Genomic DNA, 20,406 nt, shown 5'->3' with positions numbered 1-20,406 from the left:
ATATATGTCAGCAAAAGCCATACATGTCTCCCATTATAATGCCTGCATTTGTCAGAAAAGACTCATTGTTGGCAAACCATAAGAGACTCTTAAATACAGAGAATAAACTGAGGGCTGCTGGAGGGATTTGGGGTGTGGGGTGGGCTAAATGGGTGATGGGCATTAGGGAGGGCACTTAGGAGGAGCACTGGGTGTTCTATGTAAGTGATGAATCACTAAATTCTACTACTGAAACCATTATTACACTATATGTTAGCTAACTTGGATTTAAATTTAAAAAGAAAAAGAAAGAAATTTCACTAAATAACAAAAAAATAAAATACATAGAAAATTTTAAAAAACAGACTTTAGAAACAAAAAATAAATAAAGGAGAGGAATACTCACACCCCCAAAAAAACAAAGAGCCTCGTTTATTTCATTGACCAATTTACAATTAGTTAATTTATTCAATTTGGATCTATAAAATAACTTATACTACTAAAAGGTGGCCCTTCTTTTTTTTCCTACCTCATATACTGCCTCATAAGATTTTTTTGGCAGTAAGATTCCCCTACTGAAAGAGAGCCTCTGTGCGCCTGTGGGTCACTTCCGAGCCCCGAGGCTCTAGGGCCCAGCTCCGGCAGAGTAACCCACCCTGCCCCTTGGCGGGGAAGCCCTGGGCCTCAGCCATCTTTATTAAACAAGGCCTGTCATTTCCCTGGCGTGGGCAGCATCTGGGGAAAACACCTCAGCATTTCCGTGTTGGACGGTACTACCAGCCTGGTCTGTCCCTACCACAGGAGAGGGACGGCCCCCACAACTCAGTAGAGCCTCAGGTCATTGCCCTGCCCCATCCCGCCCTGCATTCCTTCCTTCCAATGTTGTTGACAGCAATAATGCTTAGCATTGACACGCCAAGGACAGTCCAGCCTCCCAGGCTGCCCCCACTTTCCCAAGCACTGCTAGTGCATCAGTAAGGGCAGAGAACAGATGCAAGAACATGCTCTCCACCACCTTCTTAATCACTGCAAAGCACTCTCAGCTCAGGAGGAGGGGTCGTCCACTCTGGCAGCTCCCGCAGGTGACTTTATCCTAAGGGAGAAGACATGCTACAGTAGAGAGAAGCTCGAAGGGCCTGTGTTGCACAAGACAATTGTACTCCAACATGGGCCATGCACAAGTGAGCAAGGCACCTGCATGTCAGGACAGCTAAAGCTGGGACCAAATGAAAACTCCCCACAGAGACTGAGAACTGTAGATCCCTCTTCTTCAGCCAAGTGCTGCAGCCTGGGATGGTGCCCTGCTCATGGCCAGTTCTGCCACCTCCTGGTAAAGCAACAATGAGCAAGCTACTTAAACTCAGTACTTCAGGTTCCCTGGCAGAAAAACAAGGGTGATGGCAGCACTTGCTACGCAGGTTGCTGCAGGAATTAGAAATACTATGCATTAAGCTTTTGATGTGTGGCTGGCATTCTATAGATGGCAAGCTTGTTAGTTTATCTTTTTCACTCCGAGGAGGTTTTGAGATTGTGGTGTAGGGGCCAAGGCTGAGTCACACCAGAATTTGCCACTTTCGCTGCAGATTATTTCAAGCTGAAAACAGTCAAGTCCCAAAAGACTCAGGAAGAAACTTTCACCTTCCCCCTAACCATCTGAAAGAATTTAGATGGAGGACCTGCTCCAGGTAGAGAACTTGTCACCATAGCAAACTGGATTATACTATGAGCCAGGCGTGGTAGACAGGGGGAGCCTAGAAAGGCCTGTGGCATCAAAGTCTTCTCCAGGTCCTATTGTTTCTGGATGGCCCACCAAACATTTGTTTACCAAATGGTTACTCTTTTTCATCTTTCTGTGAGTTGCTTTCCTTCCCTTTGAAGTCTCAGGGCCCCTACACTTTTCCTTAGTTCAGGATGACATATATACCTGATTTTGCCTGACTGTCTTTGGAATCGCATGTCTATGTGAATTCCCTGGACATACGTTATTAAATCTGATTTTCTCCTGTTTATCTGTCTCCTGTCAATTTAATTCTTAGACCAGTGGACAAGCAGAGGAAAATTTTTCCTTGCCAACTGTAGAAACTAAAGGATCCTTCCCCTAATATGAAACTTGGGGCCACATAGCCAGGGAGAGAGTCTGGAGGAGCTGGGTTTAGGTGACATTCAACTCCTCCCAGGATTTGCATAGAGGCTTGCGAGTGTCTGCCACCCATTCATGATTAAGCGTCCGGGTTTGGAGAACCCTCAGCAAGACACAGGCCTCACCTCGAACCTCCAACTCCACATACACGAGCTGTTCTCTTTGGATGTTGTCAAGGAGGAAGAATTTCTTCTGCCCTTAAAGATCTTTCTAGCTGGAGTAAGAACCAAATTCACACGATACAGATTTACAGAAGAAAATCAAATTTAATTTCATGCATACAGGGAATCTACACAGAAATGGAAATTCCAAAGACGGTCAGACAAAATGAGATGTATGTGTCATCCTCAACTAAGAAGAAGGAGATAGGGAATTCAAAGGAAGAAATGCAATTCACAGGAAGATGATAAAGAGTCAACAAGAGTCTGGCCCATCCAGAAACAATAGAACATAGAGAGGACTTTGATCAAACAGGCCTTGTTCCATTTCTCCCTATCACACCTAGGTCGTATAACGATGTTGTTTTCTATGGTGACAGCTCTCTTACTGGAGCAAGTCCTCTATCTTAACTCTTTTTAATTTTTTTTTCTTAATGTTTATTTATTTTTGAGACAGAGGGAGACAGAGCATGAACTGGGGAGGCTCAGAGAGAGAGGGAGACACAGAATCTGAAACAGGCCCCAGGCTCCGAGCTGTCAGCACAGAGCCCGAGGCGGGGCTCGAACTCACGGACCGCGAGATCATGACCTGAGCCGAAGTCAGACGCTTAACCAACTGAGCCACCCAGGCGCCCGAAAATTCTTTTAGGCAGTAGAGGGGGAGCTAAAGAGCCTTTCCTGAAACTGCTGGCTTTTGACTGCTTTTAACTCAAAATAATCTTCATGCTGGAGTGGCCTGTCTTGGGGACACCTGCCATTGGCTCTTACAGTTTGTAAGAGCCTTACAGAGGCTTACAGACCTCTCCAAGTTTCAGTTTCCCCATCTATAAAGGGATAATAACACATAAATCACTAGGTCACATCAGGATTACATGAAATATTTCAAATTATTTTCTTAGCGCTCGAAGATCCACACGTAGTAAACATTCAGTACGAAGTAGCTTCTGTCATCCCATTTCTTGTTCTCTCAATTAAGGATAATAACTACCTTGCTGTTGTTTTGAGGGTTAAATGAATCATAAAGGGGAAGAAGAAATTTTCCTTGGGCCAAGCTTCTTCTAGCTAGACTAAGAATTACATTTGCATAAGACAGATCAATAGGAGAAAAAAAGTTTTATAACAAGAGCACAGAGACCCAATAATGGAACTGAGAGCTAAAAAAATAACCAAGGCAGGCAGTTTTGATACTTTTCAGACAAAGAGACAATATATCTATGAGGAATTGACAGGACAAAGAAAGCAACTTCGGGAGCCTCAAGTAGGAAGGAGTTCTAAACAGAATTTAGGCTGGAGAAATAAATTAGTAAAAAGTAAGGAGAGTTGTTTATATAGCCTTCTTGGTTCTAAATTTCCTATCTATGGTGATAAGGATGTCTCCTTATCTCCTGGTACACAGAGGGCAACTTTCACATGGAGATTTAGTTCCAGCTTTAAGGGGGGCAGAGGAGGGTCTGAGTGTACTTCCTGCACAGCCTGTCTCTTAAGAAATTTTATTTAAAATAATCAATATGCCGAAGTGGCACATTTTGGTGGACTGTCCTTGTCCCCTACAGTAAACATACACAAAGTCTTTAGAAGAGCTTTGACACATAGCAAGTACTCAGAAGTGTTCACTATTAAAATAGTATTTCATTATTATTGTCATGTACTTCAGGCCAAGATAACATTGGTAACACAGAATCCAAGTTTCCTTCTCCTCTTTTTTTTTTTTTATACTTTATCTTGGACCATGTTTTTCCAAAATTTGATTTCATTACCAGTGTATGAAAGGTAGAAGATTTCATATTAAATATAGGTATGTAGCTTTCATGAAAAACTTCAAATGTATGGCATCACTGGGCCTATACTGTTGCATGGTGACATTTACCAGGAACTGAGCAGCATCTACCCAATTAGGCATTTTTATTTATTCATTTCTATTCTTTGGTTGCAACGGACAGGATCCATCGGGGGCTAGTTTAAGTGCAACAGAAATGTCACTGGATCTTGGGAATGAACTGGGTTTTGCAAATGGGGAGTCGTTGGAAACACAAGCTGGTTTTCTTTATGTGTCTCATATTTGCTTCCTTGTTCATACCTGCTTGTTTCTTCTCTCTTAGCAGATTAAAGTACACAGTGGGCAATAGCTAGCTCCTTTGTCTCCTGAGTTCATATGTTACAGTTCCGTCACATGGAAAGGTAATGTCTGGTTCTCTTAGTTCCAATCTCCAAGTCACAGAAAACTGAACACTGATAGACCCGGCTTGAATCAGTTGCCTATACCTAAAGAAACTAGCTCTTGCCAGGAGGCTAGGGTCATGTCATGCAATATAAGCTAGGATTATATCTTTTTAAATCAGAGAAGAGTTAGAAGGGGATCATTATGGAGCAGATGCTTCCAAATATGTCCCCTGTGCCAAACATTATTTTGGCCCTGCTCACTTTGTGGTAGCTTTCTGCATTCTCTTGGAGGTCTCTCAACCGACTGCAGGCCTGACCTATCTGATCTGTTTGCCATTTAAATCTTATTATTTTGGGAGTATGCAGGGTTCAGTGCACCCCCAGTGGCCTGATCCTTTCCTGTGATAAATTTGTTCCCATTACTGTACAAGGCAATTTGAGACCAAAATGGCCAGAACACCCTTCCTTAGCTTTTTTTGTTGTTGTTTGTTTTTTGGCACTTTGAATCCCACAGGACTTTCTTCTTCCAGTAGCTTAAAATCACCTAATCAAATATTATAATGGCCTAAAGGCCAGTGAATGGGGCCTAGTGAGTATATTCTTAAAGAGTTAACAGTCCTGTATGAAAAAGGGAGAAGTCTAAAGTGAAGCAGCTGATAGTGGTATCCCTAGTACTAGAGAAGTAGCAAAAGTTTCATTCATAATGTAATGCCTGGGCTTTAGAATTAGACAAGATGACAGAGATTTACTGTGTTCCCCTTTCTTGGATTCCTTTGAATCACAGGAACTTTCCAAGTTTTGTGGTTCCCAGTTGAGGCTTGGGACACTTCATGTTTCAATAATTTTTTTCAGTGACTTTAAAGTTCTCTTCTTGATACTCCTTACCAAAGTGGCAGTTGATATTGAGGGATTTCACTTTCAGGCCTGAGCTTTGGAGTGCAGGGATTGCTAGCTCTAGAGGATGTTGAGAGGGATGCCTCTCTCACTCTCAAAAGTACCAAAGTAAGCTGTCCTGGATGAAACTGTCTTTTCTCAAGATCCTGGGATGGATTACTCCCCAAGGAATCCAATCTCTCTGTCCAAGTCCTACTGCCTCTTCTCAGGATTTACTTTGCCTTTTACATACATATATATATTTTTTAATGTTATTATTTTTTTAATTTACATCCAAATTAGTTAACACATAGTGCAACAATGATTTCAGGAGTAGATTCCTTAGTGCCCCTTACCCATTTAGCCCATCCCCCCTCCCACAACCCCTCCAGTAACCCTGTTTGTTCTACATATTTATTAGTCTCTTATATTTTGCCCCCTCCCTGTTTTTATATTATTTTTGTTTCCCTTCCCTTATGTTCATCTGTTTTGTCTCTTAAAGTCCTCATATGAGTGAAGTCATATGATATTTGTCTTTCTCTGACTGACTAATTTCACTTAGCATAATACTCTCCAGTTCCATCCACATAGTTGCAAATGGCAAGATTTAATTCTTTTTGATTGCCGAGTAATACTCCATTGTGTATATATATATATATACCACATCTTCTTTATCCATTCATCCATCGATAGACATTTGGGCTCTTTCCATACTTTGACTATTGTTGATAGTGCTGCTATAAACATTGGGGTGCATGTGTCTCTTCGAAATAGCACATCTGTATCCCTTGGATAAATACCTAGTAGTGCAATTGCTGGGTCGTAGTGTAGTCCTACTCCTCTCTTTAGGACACCTTACAACGTTCACCACAGCCCACGTGAGACAGAAGAGGTCCTACCTGGAGACTCTACCTCACCATTCCCATTGCACCCAAAAGAACAACACAAAAAGTGATGTTTGATTTTTATTAAATGTGACAAGCGTACTGTTCCTGACATCTATAAGTCATGCTATAAGTTCCTGACATCTTCAAAAGCATTAAGTGTTTCAGAAAATCAGGCTTTCCAGATTCCCTGTGTAGGAGGCATGAGGACAGGAAAGGGGATGGAGGGGACTCGGCCTCTTGTTTAAGACCCAGTGCTCTAAGCTGCTCCCTGGCTTCCCACAGGGGTCTTCACAGAGGGACTTTTATTGACAGAAGCTACATTTCTAGAAGCAGACTCTGAGACAGAGTTTAAGGTGCAAGATGTTTCCTAGGGAACCACCCTTATGAAGGGGAGGAGCAGGAACCAGGATTAGGCAGAGGAAAAAATGGAACACCAGGGAGCTGATGGAAAAAATGGAACACCTGACACCAGGGAGCTCTGAGCAGAGTCACACAGCAGAGTTCCCTTCTTCCCCTTCTTCACTCAGGCATAGAGGTGCTGCCTAGGGAGTTGGCTGGAGCCAATACTGGGGTTGCACTTGCCCCAGTCTTTTATAGTCTTATAGTCAGTGCACATCCCTCCTGAAGGGTGTCTCATGCACATCCCAGGCTCCAGCACAGACACACATACCTCAAGGCTCACAGGCAGAGAGAGTTGTAGGGGAGCCATTTGGGGGGTACTTAAGCTTCACAAGTAGTGTGTTCTGAATCCCATCTGCCTTAGAGCAAGGCCTGGGGACGTCCTGTTGTCTTCCTGCACCCTGACCCCAGGTGCCAACCAAGGCACTTCCACAATAGGTTAATGTTGTTTCAATCAAATATGTCCTAAATGCTTCTAATGATACATCAATCTAAAAGAAATGTTTTATCATTTAGAATCTTATGGTCACAGGAAAAAATAATTTCAATCTATATATGTACAAATTGTACACACACTTGCACACACATTCCTCAAAGATAGGATGATTGATATATTGCAAGTATTTAGGTCTAAAAATGAAAATGTTTACGTATCAACTTAAACATCCAGGAGGGCACAGCAATTTTGCAAAATTCTGTTAGGGAATATGTGAAGACAAAAGCCTAGGAAACATCACCAAGAGTAAGCATCCAGGTATGCATATTCCTTTCCCCAGAGAGGCCTCTCATTCAATGTATGATCCTCATACCAGGAGCTAGAACAAACCAGAAGAGTCAGTGCCATGAGCCGAAGCCCACACCAGACTAAAGGGAACCAGAAAGTCATTTTCCCAAAGTAAACTGTTATATTGCTTATACCAAAAGTGCACTATGCAGGGCACCTGGGTGGCTTGGTTGGTTGAGCGGCCGACTTCGGCTCAGGTCATGATCTCACGGTCGTGAATTCGAGCCCTGCGTAGGGCTCTGTGCTGACAGCTCAGAGCCTGGAGCCTGTTTCCGATTCTGTGTCTCCCTCTCTCTCTGCCCCTCCCCTGTTCATGCTCTGTCTCTCTCTGTCTCAAAAATAAATAAACGTTAAAAAAAATTTTTTTTAAAAAGTGCACTATGCTAGGGGATTAAGAGTACACTCATCTTGATGAGCACTGAGTAATATATAGAATTGTTGAATCACTGTATTGTATACCCGAAACTAATAAAGCATTGTATGTTAACTATAGTGGAAGTTAAAATTTTTTAAAAGTGCATTATGCTTGCTACACTACAATGGGAATGTATTCTTCATGTCAAACCTGGAGTTGGCCAATATTTCAATCATCCTGAGTCTATTTTTCAACAACAAGTTGAAGAAAGCCACTCTTGACTTCTAAATTATATTGTAAATAAGTTTTCATCAGCCTGGAAATATCCACTCCTCTGCTTACCTAGGGAGGATAATAAGAATGCTGATTTTGTTGCCTGAGCTCTGAACCCTCATGGAAAAGAGCAGGTGGTTAAGGATATTTATACTTACTTTTTCTATAATAATCGTTCCCTGTGTCTGTACAGGAGAATGTTACTTCTTAATTTGATTTTTTGCCTATATAGTATTAGAGCAACATATTGTAATTTGATGAACCATTCTCCTTTTATTCTTTATTTGATTTTTCTAGTTTCACTTTTGTGAATAGTGCTATGATGAATATCTTTACAAAGAATAAATATTTTTTCTTCTCAATTATTTTACTGTAATATGTTTTTCTAAGATGGCATTACTAGGGTCAAAAGGTTTGTGTGGCTTTTTGGCTTTGGTTATAGTATCAGGTTACTTTCCAAATTATTGTCCCTAATTATGCCTTCCACTTGAACCTATATTGGGCCCCCTACCTGAGGTAGAACACAGCCAAGATGCTGCTCCAAAGAGACCATGGTGTGCAAACAAACCTCACCAGCTGGACCCTCTCTACACCAGTGATCAGGCACTCAATATGAGCTTTGCTTATTCTATTTTTATGTGTGTATCTTCTCAACCTAGCTCCTTGGTGAAAGGAGGAAAATAAAATTTATTGTGTCTATAATATGAAAGTCACTGTTTCGTATTTACAAAAAAGGAGGTCATTCTCATCCCCATTTCTGAAGATGACAACACTGAAATTCATGGATATTTAATAACTTGCCACAGGCCCCAGAGGCAGCAAAGGACTGGGTGGAAATCTGTTAGTCAAGCTTATCTGAATCCAGCTGGCTCTCTATCCCTCCACAAAGGTCTGAAAACAATGATGCTAACACTGAAGATGATGACAAGGGGAAGAGAAGCAGTGGTGGTGGTGGTATTGGGCATCCTTAGCTTCTGGGACAGAGTGAGAGGTGTCTCTTAATTAGAAATCACTGGCTATAGCATTGATTTCCAGACCCCTCATCTTTTATCTTGACATTTGCCTCATTCTATGGCTGCGCTAAACAGAGAAAAGGTATAAAAGATGGAACATTCTGGACTGCCTTTTGGTAATGTTTTTAAGATTTTATTTTTAAGCAATCTCTACGCCAAGCATGGGGCTCAAACTAACAACCCCAAGATCAAGAGTCGCATGCTCCTCCAGCTGAGTCAACCAGGAGCCCCCTGAACTGCCCTTTGGAACTTTTCTGGAGGCAGGGATTTGCTGAAATTGCTGGTGGACTTCTAAAACCCTTTTTATTTTTTCAAACCAGCTAAAAGCATCAGTAGATCAGTTTCCTGTGAAAGATTGTGAATCTTGACACATCTACGTCTACATAAATAAGTTTTAAGACTGGAGCTGCAATGTTGATCTAAGACATAAAGGCCAATTAACAAAGTGTAAACAACTCATGCCAAAATCATGCTGTGTTCTCTCCCAGCATCAACTTACCAAATGCCATAGTTTCCCTGCTTGGTTGTTATTCAAGCTATTCTTGAAAAGCTTAGTGTGTACAGAGAATCTGTGGGGGAAATGAAGAAATGAAGAAGTAATAGAAAAGTAAGCAGCTTGAAGGAGTTGCCAAGGGATAAAAATTCCCAGACAGACAGTATGGCACTGACATAAAAATACACACATAGATCAACAGAACAGAATTGAGAGAACAGAAATAAAGCCACCCTTATATGGTCAATTAATCTATGACAAAGGAGGCAAGAATATGCAATGGGAAAATGACAATCTCTTCAATAAATGGTGTTAGGAAAACAGGATAGCTATATGCAAAAGAATGAAACTGGATTGCTTTCTTACACCATACATAAAAATAAACTCAAAAGTAAGACCTGAAACCACAAAACTCCTAGAGGAAAACAACACAGTAATTTCTGATATCGGCCATAGCAATATTTTTTCTAGGTGTTTGCTGAGGCAAGGGAAACAAAAGCAAAAATAAACTATTGGGACTATACCAAAATTTAAAAAATCCTGTACAACAAAAGGAACAACCAATAAAACAAAAAGACAACCTACTAAATTGGAGAGGATAGCAAATGACATATCTGATAAGGGGCAAGTATCCAAAATACATAAAGAATTTATAGACCAAAAGTAACAGAGACTAGAAAGGATCAGAGAACATCACCAGAAACACTAACTTTACAGGTAGCACAATGACACTAAATTCATATCTTTCAATAATTACTCCAAATGTAAATGTATTAAATGCTTCAATCAAAAGACATCAGGTATCAGAATGGATTAAAAAACAAGACCATCTATATGCTGCCTACAAGAGACCTATTTTAGACCTAAAGACACATGCAGATTGAAAGTTAGGGAATGGAGAACCATCTATCATGCTAATGGAAGTCAAAAGAAAGCCAGAGTAGCCATACTTACATCAGACAAACTAGATTTTAAAACAAAGAGTATAACAAGAGAGGAAGCAGGGCACTATATCAAAATTAAGGGGTCTATCCATCAAAAAGTTCTAACAATTGTAAATATTTATGCTTCCAATGTGGAAGAACTCAAATATATAAATCAATTAATAACAAATATAAAGAAACAATAATACACAAAATAATAAAATAATAGTAAGGGACTTTAACACCCACTTACAACAATGGACATATCATCTAAGCAAAAAGTCAACAATGAAACAAAGGCTTTGAATGACACAACGGACCAGATGGACTTAACAGATATATTCAGAACATTTCCTCTTCAAGCAGCAGGATACATTCTTTTCAAGTACACATGGAACATTCTCCAGAATAGATCACAAACTGGGTCACAAATTAGCCCTCATCAAGAACAGAAAGATTGAGATCATAACATGCATATTTTCCGATCACAACACTATGAAACTTGAAATCAACCACAAGAAAAAATTTGGAAAGCCCTCAAATACATGTAAATTAAAGAACATCCAACTAAAGAATGAACATGTTAACCAGGAAATTAAATAACAAATAAAAAAACATGAAAGTAAATGAAAATGAAAACACGACAGTCCAAAACCTTTGGGATGCAGCAAAGGCATTTCAAAGAGAGAAGCATATTGCAATTCAGACTTATCTCAAGAAGCAAGAAAGATCCCAAAATATACAACCTGACTATACACCTAAAAGAGCTAGAAAAGGAACGAAAAAAAAAAAAAGCCTAAAGCCTGTAGAAGAAGGGAAATAATAAAGATAAGAGCAGAATAGAAACAAACAAAAATATTAGAACAGATCAACAAAACTAAGAGCTGGTGCTTTGAAATAATTAACAAAATTAATAAACCCTTAGCCAGATTTATTAAATAGAAAAGAGAGAGGACCCAAATAGATAAAATCACAAATGAAAGAGGAGAGATCACAACCAACACCACAGATATACAAACAATTATAAAAAAATACTAGAAAAAATCATATGCCAGCAAACTGGGCAATCTGGAAGAAATGAACAAATACCTAGTAACTCACAAACTACCAAAATTTAAACAGGAAGAAATAGATAATTTGAACAGACCCATAACCAGCAAAGAAATTAAATCAGTAATCAAAAATCTCCAAACAAACAAAAGTCCTGGGTCACATGGCTTCCCAGGAGAATTCTACCAGACATTTAAAGAGTTAATACCTATTCTTCTCAAACTGTTCTAAAAACAGAAGTGGAAGTAAAACTTACAAACTTATTCTACAAAGCCAGTGTTACCTTGATTCCAAAACAGGACAAAAACCCCACTAAAAAGGAGAATTGCAGGCCAATATCCCTGATGAGCATGGATACAAAAATTCTCAACAAGATATTAGCAAATCGAATTCAGGAGTACATTAAAAGAATTATTCACCAGGATAAAATGGAATTGATTCCTGGGTGGCAGAGCTGGTTCAGTATTCACAAATCAATCAACATGATACTCCACATTGATAAAAGAAGGGATAAAGACCACATGATCCTCTCAATAGATGCAGAAAAGGCAAGGCATTTGACAAAATACAACATCTGTTCTTGATAAAACCCTTAACAAAGTAGGGATAGATGGAACATACCTCAACATCATAAAGGCCATCTATGAAAGACCCACAGGTGATATTATCCTCAAGGAAGACAAACCGAGAGCCTTTCCCCTACAGTCAGGAATAAGACAAGGATGACCACTCTCACCATTACTATTTAACATAGTACTGAAAGTTTTGCCTCAGTAATCAGACAACAAAAAATAAATAAAAATAATCCAAAACTTCACTATTTGCAGATGACATAATACTCTATATAGAAAACCTGAAAGACTCCACCAAAAAATTACTAGGATTAATACATGAATTCAGCAAAGTCGCAGGATATAAAATCAACACACAGAAATCTGTTGCATTTCTATACACCAATAATGGAGCCGCAGAAATAGAAATCAAGGAATCAATCCCATCTGCAAGTGCACCAAAAACAATAAGATAACTAGGAATAAACCTAACTAAAGAGGTAAAAGATCTATACTCTGAAAATTATAGAACACTTATGAAAGAAATGGAAGAGGACATAAGTAAATGGAAAAACATTCTATGCTCATGGATTGAAAGAACACACATTGTTAAAATGTATTACCTAAAGTAATCTACACATTTAATGCAATCACTGTCAAAATACCACCAGCATTTTTCACAGAACTAGACTAAACAATCCTAAAATTTGCATGGAACCACAAAAGACCCTGAATAGGCAAAGCAATCCTGAAAAAGAAAAACAAAACTGGAGGCATCACAATTCCAGATTTCAGGCTATATTACAAAGTTGTAGTCATCAAGACAGTATGGTACTGGCACAAAAACAGACACATAGATCAATGGAACAGAATAGAAAACCCAGGAATGAACCCACAACTGTATGGTCAACTCATCTTTGTCAAAACTGGAAAGAATATCCAATGGAAAAAAGACAGTTTCTTCAACAAGTGGTGCTGGGGAGACTGGATGGCAACATACAGAAGAATGAAACTGGACCACTTTCTTACAACATACACAAAAATAAATTCAAAATGGATGAAAGACCTAAATGTGAGACAGGAAACCATCAAAATCCTAGAGAACACAGATAGAAACCTCTTTGACCTTGGCCAGAGCAACTTCTTATTAGACACATCACTGAAGGCAAGGGAAACAAATGTATACATGAACTATTGGGACTTCATCAATATAAAAAACTTCTGCATGAGGGCACCTGGGTGGCTCAGTCAGTTAAGTGTCTTACTTTGTCTCAGGCCATGATCTCATGGTCTGTGAGTTCAAGCCCCACATCAGACTCTGTGATGACAGTTCAGAGCCTGGAGCCTGCTCCAGATTTTGTGTTTCCCTCTCTCTCTCCCCCTCCCCCACTCATGCTCTGTCTCTTTGTCTCAAAAATAAATAAACATTAAAAATTTTTTAAAAAATCTTCTGCATGGCGAAGGAAACAACAAAACTAAAAGGCAGCCTATGGAATGAGAGAAGATATTTGTAAATGACATATCTGATAAAGGGTTAGTATTCAAAATCTATAAAGAACTTATCAAACTCAATACACAAAAAAAATAATCCAGTGAGGAAATGGACAGAAGACAAGAATAGACACTTTTCCAAAGAAGACATCCAGATGACTAACAGACACATGTAAAAAAGATGCTCAACATCAGTCATCGTCAGAGAAATACAAATAAAAACCACAATGAGATACCACCTCACGCCTGTCAGAATGGTTTAAATTAACAACACAAGAAACAACAGGTATTGGCGAGAATGTGGAGAAAAAGGAACCCTCTTACACTGTTGGTGGGAATACGAACTGGGTGCAGCCACTCTGGAAAACAGTATGGAAGTTCCTAAAAAAGTTAAAAATAGACTTACCCTATAACCCAGCAATTACTCTAGTAGGTATTTACCCAAATGATACAAAAATACAAATTTGAAGTGTACATGGACCCTGATGTTTATAGCAGCCTTACCGACAATAGCCAAAGTATGGAGAGAGCCCAAATATCCATCAACTGATGAATGGATAAAGAAGGTGTGGTATATATAGACAACCAAATATTACTCAGCCATCAAAAAGGATGAAATCTTGCCATTTGCAATGATGTGAATGGAGCTAGAATGTATTATGCTAAGTGAAATAAATCAGAGAAAAACAAATACCATATGATTTCACACATATGGAATTAAAAAAACAAAACAAATGACCATATGAGAAGGAAGGGGGAAAGAGAAGAGAGAGGAAACAAACTGCAAGAGATTCTTAATGTTAGAGAACAAACTGTGGGTGGATGGAGGGAGGTGGTTGGGAGATGGACTAGATGGGTGATGAACATTAAGGAGGCCACTTGTTGTGATAAGCATTGGGTGTTGTACGTAAGTGATGAATCATCGAATTCTACTCCTGAAACCAATGTTGCACAGTATGTTAACTAACTAAAATTTAAATTAAATTTAAATTTAAAAAAATATATCTATATATCTAGATCTAGGTCTAGATATATACATATAGATCGAGAGAGAGAGAATTTATACAACTTAACCCCCAAAAACCAAATAATCCAATTAACAAACTGGCAGATGTGAACAAACATTTCTCCAAAGAAGACATCCAGGTAGTCAACATACACATAAAAAAATGCTCAAAATCACTAATCATCAGAGAAATCCAAAATCTCACCTCACACCTAGAAGAATGGCTAAAATCAACAATACAAGAAACAGCAAGTAATGGTGAGGATGTGGAGAAAAAGGAACCCTATTGCACTGTTGATGGGAATGCAAACTGGTGTAGCCACTCTGGAAAACAGTATGGATGTTCCTTAAAAAATTACAGAATTACTATACAATGCAGTAATTCTACTAATGGGCATTTACCCAAAGAATCCGAAAACACTAATTCAAAAAGATACATGCACCGCTGTGGTCATTGCAGCATTATTTACAGTAGCCAAGACATGGAAGCAACCTAAGTGTCCACCAACTGACAAATGGATAAGGAAAATGTGGTATATACACAATAGAATATTACACAGTCTTGAAAAGGATGAGATCCTACCATTTGCAACAACATGGATGGATCTAGAGGGTATAATGCTAAGTGAAATAAGTCAGTCAGAGAAAGGCATACCATATGATTTAACTCATATGTGTAATTTAAGAAACAAAACAAACCAAAGAAAAAAAAGAAACAAACAAAAATATAGATTCAAATATAGAGAATACCTCATACTGGTCAAAGTGGCTAAAATCAGGAAACTACAGATGCTGGCGAAGATGCGGAGAAATGGGAACCCACTTGAACTGTTGGTGGGAATGCAAACTGGTGCAGCTGCTCTGGAAAACAGTGTGGAGGTTCCTCAAAAAATTAAAAATAGATCTTCCCTATGACCCAGCAATAGCACTGTTAGGAATCTACCCAAGGGTAGTGCTGACTCATAAGGGCACATGTACCCCAATGTTTATAGCAGCACTTTCCACAATAGCCAAATTATGGAAAGACTAAATGTGCATCAACTGATGAATGGATAAAGAAGATGTGGTTTATATATACAATGGAATACTACTTGGCAATGAGAAAGAATGAAATCATGCCATTTGCAGTAACATGGATAGAACTGGAAGGTATTATGCTGAGTGAAATAAGTCAGTCAGAGAAAGATATCATATGTTTTCACTCATATGTGGATCTTGAGAAACTTAACAGAAGACCATGGGGAAAGGGAAGGGGAAAAAAATAGTTACAAACAGAGAGGAAGGGAGACAAGCCGTAAGAGACTCTTAAATGCAGAGAACAAACTGAGGGTTGATGGGGGGTTGGGGGAGAGGGGAAAATGGGTGATGGGCATTGAGGAGGGCACTTATTGGGATGAGCACTAGGTTTTGCATGTAAGCGATGGGGAATCTACCCCTAAAACCAAGAGCACACTGTACGCACTGTATGTTAGCCAATTTGACAATAAATTATATTTTAAAAAAATAATAAAAATATATATAGAGAGAGAATAAACTAATGGTTACCATATGGGAGGTGGGTAGAATAGGTAAAGGGGATTAAGAGTACACTTATCATAATGAGCACTGAGAAATGTATAGAATTGTGAATCACTATATTGTACACCTGAAACTAATATATTGTATGTTAATTATACTGCAATTTTAAGAAGAAATAAAAAGAAATTTAAAAAAAGAAAATTCCCAGGCAGCAGTGGTCAAACTTCAGAGATAGAGATCAAAAATTCTCAATAGATATCTTGTTTTTAACATCAAAACTATTTTAGAAGACAGAGCATAAGGGCTCTGTTGAGGGATGAGACCTTGGAGACAGGAAAGAAGACAAAGGTCTGCCCCAGGTGTCCCAGGCTTCCTGGCTATGGAACAGACACACTGGGTCATGTCCCAGGCACAGCAGACCACACTGGAGCCACTCAGAGAAAGGGACAAGCAGTCCTGGAAACAGACTTCCCTACCAGCAGCATCCCAACTACAGGGGGCAAAGCACCAGTGTTTGAATTTTAGGAATTTTTCTTTTGTATTTAGAGGAATTAACACTCACCAGAAAGAAAATTTTGATCACCCTGGAGGTGCCCAGGAGGGTAGATGAGTGAAGGGATAAATAATCCTTCCAGGGCCACACAAGGGCAGTGCTGCCCCAACATGCAGTTGGCTCCTGACTTTCAAGATGCTCTCCTGGCTTTGTGCTTCTCCTGCTCTGGTCCTTTAAAAAATTAAGGCAAGGAAGGGAGCCCCTGGTTGCCATCAAAGGCAAGAAGATGTGTGGGGGAGTAACAGAAGAAAGTAGGAGCTTTCTCTTCCCTTGCTTTCATACTGATAGCTCAAGAGAGCTCTATTTCCAGAGTCATTCTGGGCCAAGGACCAGGCTGAGCACCAGCTTCCCACAGATTTCTGCCCATCTCTGGCCAAAAGCAAGACAAGCAAAGGCAGAAGTTGACTTTGCCCCAATTCAGCTTCCATCTGGAGCCAAGGTTTCTTTCTTGTAGAAGGAAATGAACATACAACTCTTAGAATCCAGGGACTTGGCCCTGACTTACAAGGAAAGTAGTTCAAAGCAAGCTCTACCCCTTACTAGCTAGGTAACTCCAGACAAGTTACTTATCCTCCTTGACTTTAGTTTTCTCATCTGTAAGATGTGGACAGTGACAGGACCCACCGCACAGTTTGGTGGTGAGGACTGTGTAGATGAACAAAGCTTTCAGAACAGCACTTGGCATATGGGAAATGTTAACAAATGTTGACTACTACTATTTTATTTCCATATAGGAATTCAATTAGATAAGCATTTTTATTACAGTAAATGACAAACCTGATGTTTATTGAGAATCTAAATACACTGGGCCTGCCTTGTATAGACTATGAGACTGACATGAATGTAGTAAGTAGAACACTCAGCAGATTATAATGAATGTTATATATATTTTTAAGTACAGGAAAGAGCTATGGAAACACAATGGAGGAAAAGTCCAGGAGGAATCTGGAAAACCGTTGTGGACAACTTGACACGTAAGCTGGGCCTCAAAGTTGGGATTCTGCAGTAAGAAATACTGGAAGCAGATGGAATTTTCCAGACAGTACATACCAGAGCCTGGAGGATGGGGAGGGAGTGTGTTCAAGGAAGCATGCTTTAGTGCAGGGTACAAGCCCTGAGCAGATTCAGTGGGACACATGGAGGTGTACTGAACAAGGCAGGACCTGCATCCAAGGGAGCTGGTTTGAGAATCGGTTTTGCTACTTGCCTTAGGTGAATTATTTAACACCTGATCTTCTGACTCCTCAAATGTAAAATGAATGATATAACACTCTCATTTTACCAAGTGATTGAGAAAACCAAATGCTAAGCTGTGTTTAATAGGAAGCACTGAATAGGGGTGCCTGGGTGGCTCAGTTGGTTAAGTGTCTGACTTCAGCTCAGGTCATGATCTCACAGTTCATGAGTTTGAGCCCCATGTCAGGCTCTGTACTGACAGCTCAGAGCCTGGAACCTGCTTTGGATTCTGTGTCTCCCTCTCTCTCTCTGCCCCTCCCCTGCATATGCTGTCTCTCTCTGTCTCTCTCTCTCTCTCTCTCTCTCTCTCCCTCTCCCTCTCTCTCTCTCTCTAAAATTAATAAACATTAAAAAAATTTTTTTAAAGAAACACTGTACAAACTGTAGAGCATTATACAATCATTTGTAATCTCTCTGTTGTGGGCCCTCCCAGGAGTCTGAGGAAGGCAGGGCCAGGTGGCCTTCTGAGAGTCCATTGCAACACTGGGGAGAGGAGAGAAACCACCTGGGCCGACTCAGGCTGTGAGCATTTCCAGCTGCTGCTGGGACGCTCCCATTCACTGTCATCACTCCAAACTCTGGTGCTAGCGCATGAGGCAGGGCTATGAGCAGACTATGTTATAACCTGAATTTCCACATTGGCTTAGAGTCCTTAGTAGGTAGGACACATATGGAAGTGTGCACACATATGGAAGACAGCAAAATGCTGGAAGAAATTCAGGTCAAGTGCTTTGTTTACAAATGGATTTTAAGTTTGTTTCCTCTTTTCCTTGGAACATATTTTTTAATAGAACTTTTTTTTAAGTTTATTTATTTTGAGAGAGGGAGAGAGAGAGACAGAATGGGGTAGGGGCAGAAAGAGGGAGAAGACAATCCCAAGCAGGCTTCCCACTCAGTGTGGAACCTGACAGAGGGCTCAATCCCACAAACTATAAGATCATGACCTGAGCCAAAATCAAGAGTCTGACACTTAACTGACTGAGCCAACCAAGATGCCCCTAGAACAAATTTATGTCTTAATGCTTCTAGCAAAAGATATTACTTCAGAAGAGCAAAAGTCTTTTTTTTTTTTTACAACTCTTCTGCATATTTAATTTGATTTGCACCAGTGGGGGTTGGGACAAGGGAAGACTGACACTCCAGAAGATTCGTGGCTTCAGTGAAGTCAATTACAGATTCAGAATTGAAACCTGGGTCTATCAAATAACTTTCTTTCCCAGTCCTTTAGCCCCTACTTGCAAGGGTTCCAGTATTGAAATATCAGTGATCTTTCTAGAAAATCAAGTAAATTGAATAATAGAAAAAAGCATAGGATTTGAAGCCAGAAGAATTGAAATCAGAGCCCTGGTTCTCCCACTCACTGGTCTGTAATTTTGATCTCCCAATTGCTAAGAAGTCCTAGTTTTCTCCTTTAAAAATGGGGATGAAAATACCTAAGGCACTGAGCTGTTGAAAATTTAATTGAGATAACATACATGAACACACAATTGATAAAATGCCTGGTCAATGATGGATACTAAGAAAACTTCAACAGCAGCAGATTTTAATTTTAAATAAGTAACCATCAAGTCTATATCCATTGCTCTCAGGGGACGCAAAGGAGAAGTAACCTGTCCCCAGCTCTGGCTGAAATGGATTCTTGGCATTCCATCAGAAAAGTCACCAACAAGGGAAAGAATTAGCCATCATTAGCCCCTCCTGATTCTTTTAGTCAGGAAACTTCTGCTCTAAGCCTGCAGTTACTTGTCTATTGGCAGATGGCATTAGCCCCTGAATAGGATGCTGCATGATTACATTCAGATTTTCTGAAGTCAGAAAGTAGCAAAGTATAGTTTAAAATGCAAATTTGGAAAATACAACAACAGAACACTGAGCAGTGAGAAGCAGGAGCCACCTCTATCAGTCTTGTTCTTTATGCTTAAGGAACATATAACCTAACAAAGGACACATAAACAGCCACAAAACACTGAGAGGGAAATGTGTTCAACTGCAAGATTACTGCTAACCAAGCAGAAGTTTAAATCAGTTAAAGTCTCTACCTATTAGAAGGCTTCATACTGTGAGTGGAGCTTGGATGGGCCTTCAAGAATATTGAGAACAGAGGCAAAGCAAGATAGTGAATAAACACCTCACAATGGGCAGGATTTATTCCCCTGTTAAGGAACAAAGGGACATGTGAGATAAGCTTAGACAAGGGAGTAGGGGCCATATTACAATGAGTCTAATAGAAAGGCAAAGGAGTATATCCTTGGTACAGCAGCAGGGAATCCTCTCAAGTTCTTGGCAAGGCAGTGACTGATGAAAACTACATCTTGGGAAAACAGTGCAAGGCCTGAACCAATATCCTTTAGGCTTCCAGCCTGGTTTGGAAGAGGGGAGTGTAGATTTACTGATCTCCTTTCAGCCTATACTTTCAAACTTGTATATGAAAGATCCCTGTAGCGCAGATTTTCCACGCAAGAGCAGAAGGAAAGCGGTAGGGGTGTGTGTGTATGGGTATGTCGGAGGTGAGAAAGGATGGACGACAATGGTGAGATGAGGGAAAAGGTACACAAGGAATGGGG

Source organism: Panthera pardus, unplaced genomic scaffold (assembly GCF_024362965.1).
Source record: "Panthera pardus isolate Hobbes unplaced genomic scaffold, ASM2436296v1 HiC_scaffold_1, whole genome shotgun sequence".
Lineage (NCBI taxonomy): Eukaryota > Metazoa > Chordata > Mammalia > Carnivora > Felidae > Panthera > Panthera pardus.
This window is presented reverse-complemented; position numbering follows the sequence as displayed.